We start from the raw sequence: 6,150 nt of genomic DNA on the forward strand, positions 1-6,150 counted from the left end.
GTGTTTTCGATGATGCTAAAACTTGATGATGCCATGAAATAACAACCTAATAATCAAATTTACATTACTTAGATTAAAAAAATATATAATATTCTGTATAATTTATAACATTCTGCATAAAACATTGTAGCATAAAACATGAACTATATTCAAGTAGTCATAAAACCAATGAAACATGTAACTCAGGAAGTTCATTATAACTTCTTTATCCCAACTTATTGAAAAGTGAGCAGTTTCATTGAATGCCAATTGGAATAAATGTCAATATTCACTTTCCAACACAGTTAGCTAATTGCAGATGGAGTTGGAAAGTTTTTTACCTCCAACTTAGCAAAAGTAAACAGTTGCATATTCCAACAAACTCTAAAAAAACATGCACCAACAGCAGACAATGCTTCTAAACTTGATATCATTTCCAACAAACTCTAAACCTGATATATCAATAAACTTAAGTTGTCTAAACCTGATACAATTCCAACAAACTCTAAACCTGATATTGTTATCAATAAACTTAAGTTGTTTGATACAATTACATAAACCATTTGCAGAGGCATATCCTGCTAACATGACAAAATTCTATGACCTAACATTGTTTAGCAAATTAACAAGGGGTATGAAGAAAAGATCAGCTAATGATCCAGATTGGTAGCAAAGTACCTCGTTTCCAGATTGGTAGCAAATTAACAAGGGGTATGAAAAAAAGATCAGCTAATGATCCAGATTGGTAGCAAGGTACCTCGTTTCCACCGGTAGCCGGTCAGGGGAGAAGCTAGGGCTCTCTTCGGTTGAGAGGTAGGCGACGGTGAGGAAGGCACAGCGAGGGAGGGTGCCCCGACGCAGTGTTTTCAAGCGAGAGAGGGAGATGCGGCAGGGACATCGCAGCGAGGCCGGTGAGGAAGGCGCAACGAGGGAGGGAGCCTCGACGCAATGTTTTCAGGTGAGAGAGGGAGGGAACGAGCAAGGGAGATCGCAGCGAGAGATATCTGGTTCGGTGATAGAGGAGAGGCGAGCGCTAGGGTTTTTTTCTGAAGAGGTTAAACACCTACGGTGTTTTTGGTGCAGATTGCTTCGTATGCCCTTTCCCGCATTTGACGTGGCATCCTCGCTGTCCCATGCCGCTCCAAACCGCACCAAAAACACCGCAGGAGAGCCTCACTATATATATATAGAGAGAGAGAGAGAGAGAATTCTTATGCTGCGGCTCGTTTGGTGCGGTATCGTGCAGTGCAGTCCACGTCAGCCGAGCACGTGAAACAAAAGAAACAAAGGCGCGTGAAAAAAACAAAAAAAATGCAGGCAAAACCTAGCAAAAGTCATCTCCCTATCCAAGTTCGACGGTTGTCCCTCTTCGAAACCTGCCGCGACCCACCAGCCGCAACCCTCGCCACCACGAGCAGAGCTCCCTCGCCGAGCTCTGCTCTCTCCCTCGCCGAGCTTTGCTCTCTCCCTCACCGAGCTCTGCTCTCTCCTCTCCGCGAGCCAGCCACCAGCCGCAACCCTTGCCGCCACGAGCAGAGCTCCCTCGCCGAACTAAGGATTACGAAAGGAGCTCTCATTTTCGAAGGTCGAAGGGCCACAGCCAAGAGCGCGGGGCGTGAGTTCAGGCAGGCATGCACATACATAAATACGACATACGATAGGTTGAGTATACAGTGCTGTTACGTTCGTTGATATCTTTGTTTCTTGCTCGTTTCGATCTACTGTGAAGTGGATTTTTAAAGTGTTTTGAAGTAGTAAAACAAAAAAAAGGAGGAGAACGTGCGATCGAGAGAGGCCATTAGCTTGCAAGAGTTGTTGATGGTTGCTTCTTTCATTTGATTTTTCATGTTTGTTGTCATCTCTTTCATTCCTTGTACAAATCTATGTTGAAGGAGCACAAAAGTGTGTTGTTGATCTGTTCGAGTACCTGCTCATTTGTTTGTTTGTTTTGTTTTCCAACAACACACAAGCAGAGCAATCATTTTCTCAGTTCTATACACTTTGTTGTTTGAAAATTTAAGAAAGAGTCACTTCAATCCTTAGTTTTGATGATCGTTAGTTGCCCCTTCGTAATCCTTAGTTCCTCTTCTTCTATTATTCCCTATGAGCTGCTGGCAGGGCGGCGCCATTTGTGAAGGAGCAAGTTGATTGCATAGCTGGTGGTGCTTGGGGTTTGTTTATGGAAATATGAAGTTAAATAGGAAGGGGTTTTCAAAGAGTGTATCGAAAGAAAAGGCAGCAACTCCCAAATGTCATCTTATTCTACCCAACTCGCAAGCAAGCATTCAATCAAAACCAGTGTTTTCTAGCTTTTTTTTAGCCTGGCAAAAGAACAATAAAAAATAACAGGATTCGACTAAAGAATACATCGACGATAGTAAGACAGAAATTTTAAAATTCATAAATAAGTGGTTCAGTCATTTCCTTACAATAGTCATGAGGAAATCGGAAGCTATCCCTTGTACAAAGCCATATATATGCTTTTCTTGCAACGATAAACTTCAAGGAGCTTCCTGAAGGCGGTACACAGTGATCTCTTGCTGCTTGAAATATCGTCGATCCTCCTCGTCCACAAGAACGAGATTCAAGAAATATTTAACGTTGAACTTGTTGTTGATGTTGCGATATGTAGGTGTTAACTCATAGGGGCTCAGAAACAATCTTATAGGGATCGATTCACCTGATGAAAAAAACGTAAAGGTTACAAAAAGATAAATTAAAAACAAACATTTGTAGCAAATATATGTAGTAACACTTTTTTTCTTTAAAACAAGAAGAAAAAAATCTTCCAGAATAATATATGATTGGTTGACAAAGAAGGTTAGTACAAAACATGCATCTTCAATTAAGTTTGGTGGTGAGGGTTGCGGCTCGGTGAGGGAGCTCTGCTCGTGGCGGCGAGGGTTGCGGCTCGGTGAGGGAGCTCTGCTCGTGGCGGCGAGGGTTGCGGCTGGTGGCTGGCTCGCGGAGAGGAGAGAGTAGAGCTCGATGAGGGAGAGAGCTCGCGAGGGAGAGAGCAGAGCTCGGCGAGGGAGCTCTGCTCGTGGCGGCGAGGGTTGCGGCTGGTGGGTCGCAGCAGGTTTCGAAGAGGGACAGTCGCCGAGCTCGACAAGGGAGATGACTTTTGCTAGGTTTTGCCTGGGTTTTTTTTTGTTTTTTTCACGCATCTTTGTTTCTTTTGTTTCACGCGCTCAGCTGACGTGGACTGCACCGCACGACACCACACCAAACGAGCCGCAGCATAAGAATTCTCTCTCTCTCTCTCTCTATATATATATATATATAATCTTGTTTAAGAGGTAAGACTCTCAAATCGCATGTCAATCCATATAAGCATCAAGAGTTTAATCCTCTGTAGTTGAGGTAAACTCCAAATCAAACCCTCTCCTTCGCCACAAGACCAACACCAAATGGGCACATGACACCCAGTGTGGTGGACACACATCTCTCATGCATGCCATCAAAATACAACCCCTCTCATGACATTACACGTTCATTAGCCGATACTTGGACTTTGCATTCACACTTACATCAAGCAATTACATTCACTCACATCAAGCACACCACTTAAAACGTACAAAGACAACCGCCATGACCCTTGCACAGTCATCCACGGATGCAAACCAAGACCGCCAAGCCATCCTCGGACAGTAAGACACAGTGAACTCCAAGCAGCAACATCAGCAACCTTGGACAGACGAAGATCACACGGACAAAACTCATCAAAATCGAACATCACTTACAAAGCATCCAGCCATAGATCGTCTCCCCACTTTTAGCAAGTGGTCAGCTATCAACGAATTTATCGTGTCTTTACCGAGAGCCATTTGCTGCAGACTAGATAGATCCTTATGGTGGATCTATGAACCCTCTTGGGCTTTTTCGCAAAGCCCTCGCCATCAACAAATTTGGCGCTGTCCTAACCGTGAGCCGTTTGCTGCAGACTAAATAGATTATTATGGTGGATCTATTCACCATCTTGGGCTTTTTCACAAAGCCTCAGCCATCAACAAATTTGACGATGTCTTTACCGCGAGTCGTTTGCTGCAGACTAGATAGATCAATTATGATGGATCTATTCACCATCCTCTCCCATGCCTCCCAACTCACATCCTCTCACCATATGGCATGTGAACAAAATACAAACTCTCACCACACATAGTAGGCTCCCTCACTATACAAGTTCTTCTCACCACCAATCACAAGACACACAAGCCCACATTTTGACTTGCATGCACACACCCAAGTCCACATCTTGATTTGCATGTACACACACAAGTCCACAATTGCATCACACTGACACAAAGAAACACCGTGATGCTTACAAAAATTCAAACACCCACAAAGCACTCAAAACATGGAACCAATTCCAACAAATGGACCTAAATCAAAGCACGGGCAACAATTTTAGCAATCGGCTATCAGTCAAAACACAGATAGCAATTCCAATAAATGGACAGCAATCATCATGGAACGGATGAGTCGACGAACCGATGAACATGGATTTGAATCTTGCAAAACATCCTCCCAACATCAGGAGCTATCCCCTCATATCTGCATCTATTGCGGGCTTCCCATAGAGTATAAATCATACTGGAAATGCCAAGATAGTGAGCCTTCATTTTGCGATTGTCTCCTTTATAATGTTGTCCGAAAACTTACAGTAACTCCCCTACTGATCTGAAATCATGTTGAAGCTCCAACCAAGGCTTTACCTTCCCCCATATCTCACACGTTATGGGGCATTCAAAGAACAAATGCTCATATGACTCATCTTGTTGTCGACAAAGCATACACTTCTTGTTCGGTTCATAGAGCATCCTATCCGTAGTTCGTAACTTTCCATGTACAAGTAGCCAAACAATGGATTGATGCTTTGGTAAAATTTCTGGCCTCCAAATCAAGGATCCCCGGAAGCCCCTCTCGGTCTAAAGAAATCATAAGCATTTGCAATCCCTTTTTTCTTCACCGCAAACCACTCAATCAACTTCATATTTGCTGCCCCATTTCCATTCATAGCGACTTGAATCTTGTCCTGAATTTGCACAAGTCTCTTGATAAGTGGTGAATCCGAAGCTTTAGTTTTCCATTGTCAAAATCAGCCCCTTTAACATAGTGATGATGAACCCATCTTACCCAAAGTGAGTTCGTCTTTGATTGAATTTCCTAAAAGGTTTTGCTTAAAAGAACTTCATTCCACACACTTAGATCTCAGAGGTCATATCCATCATCATGCTTAGGAGACAAAAAGTGTCCCATGCAATTAGAGTGAACTTAGTAGACCATACAAACATCCGACATATTGCTTTAATTTTTCCAATAACTCCTTCAGGTATAGGAAACAAAGAAAGTCAATAACATTCCATACTTTCTAGCACTGATCTCACCAATTCAAGTCACCCCGCATATAATAATGTATGTTTTGACAAAGAGTTTATCTTCTTTGTAATAGCCTCAAGTAGGGGGGTCATAGTTGGCAATTTGCAACTTCTCCACCGCTAGTGGAATACCGAAACACCGGAATGGAAAAGTTCCATCTTGAAATCCGGTTATCTGTAGGAGCCGACTCTTCGCCCCCACATCAACCCCAGCCATATATATGTGAGATTTCAATGGATTGGCCTTTATCCCCGCCTCACAACCAAATTATTCCAAATAGCCCGTTAACACATTGATGGAGGTTTTATCCGCCCGAGAAAACAATATCAAATCGTCGGCTTAAGCAAGATGAGTGATGTCAACCTATTTGCACATAGGATGATGGTGAAATGAGGGTATCGAACAAGCAACCTGCAGTCTTTTTGAGAGTACTTCTATACATAAATCGAATAAGAGAGGAGATAAAGGATCACCTTGCCTCTAATCATGTCGTCCGCTAAAGTATCCATAGATGCCACCATTGAGGGAGATTGAACAAGAAACCATAATACCATAGTTACACATTGAGGGAGATTGAACAAGAAACCATAGTTACACATTCTCTAATCCATCCATAATATCGTTGGAGAAAACTAAAACTAACAAGTGCCTCTATAAGAAATTCCCAATCCACCGTGTCAAATGCTTTCTTCAAATCAACCTTGATCATGCACCTTGGCGATATTCTTTTTCGAGCATATTTCCGTAGGAGTTCTTGAGTCAAATTAATATTATCACCTATCGATCTTCCTT

The sequence above is a fragment of the Zingiber officinale genome, chromosome 3B, assembly GCF_018446385.1.
Source record: "Zingiber officinale cultivar Zhangliang chromosome 3B, Zo_v1.1, whole genome shotgun sequence".
In the NCBI taxonomy this organism is placed as follows: domain Eukaryota; kingdom Viridiplantae; phylum Streptophyta; class Magnoliopsida; order Zingiberales; family Zingiberaceae; genus Zingiber; species Zingiber officinale.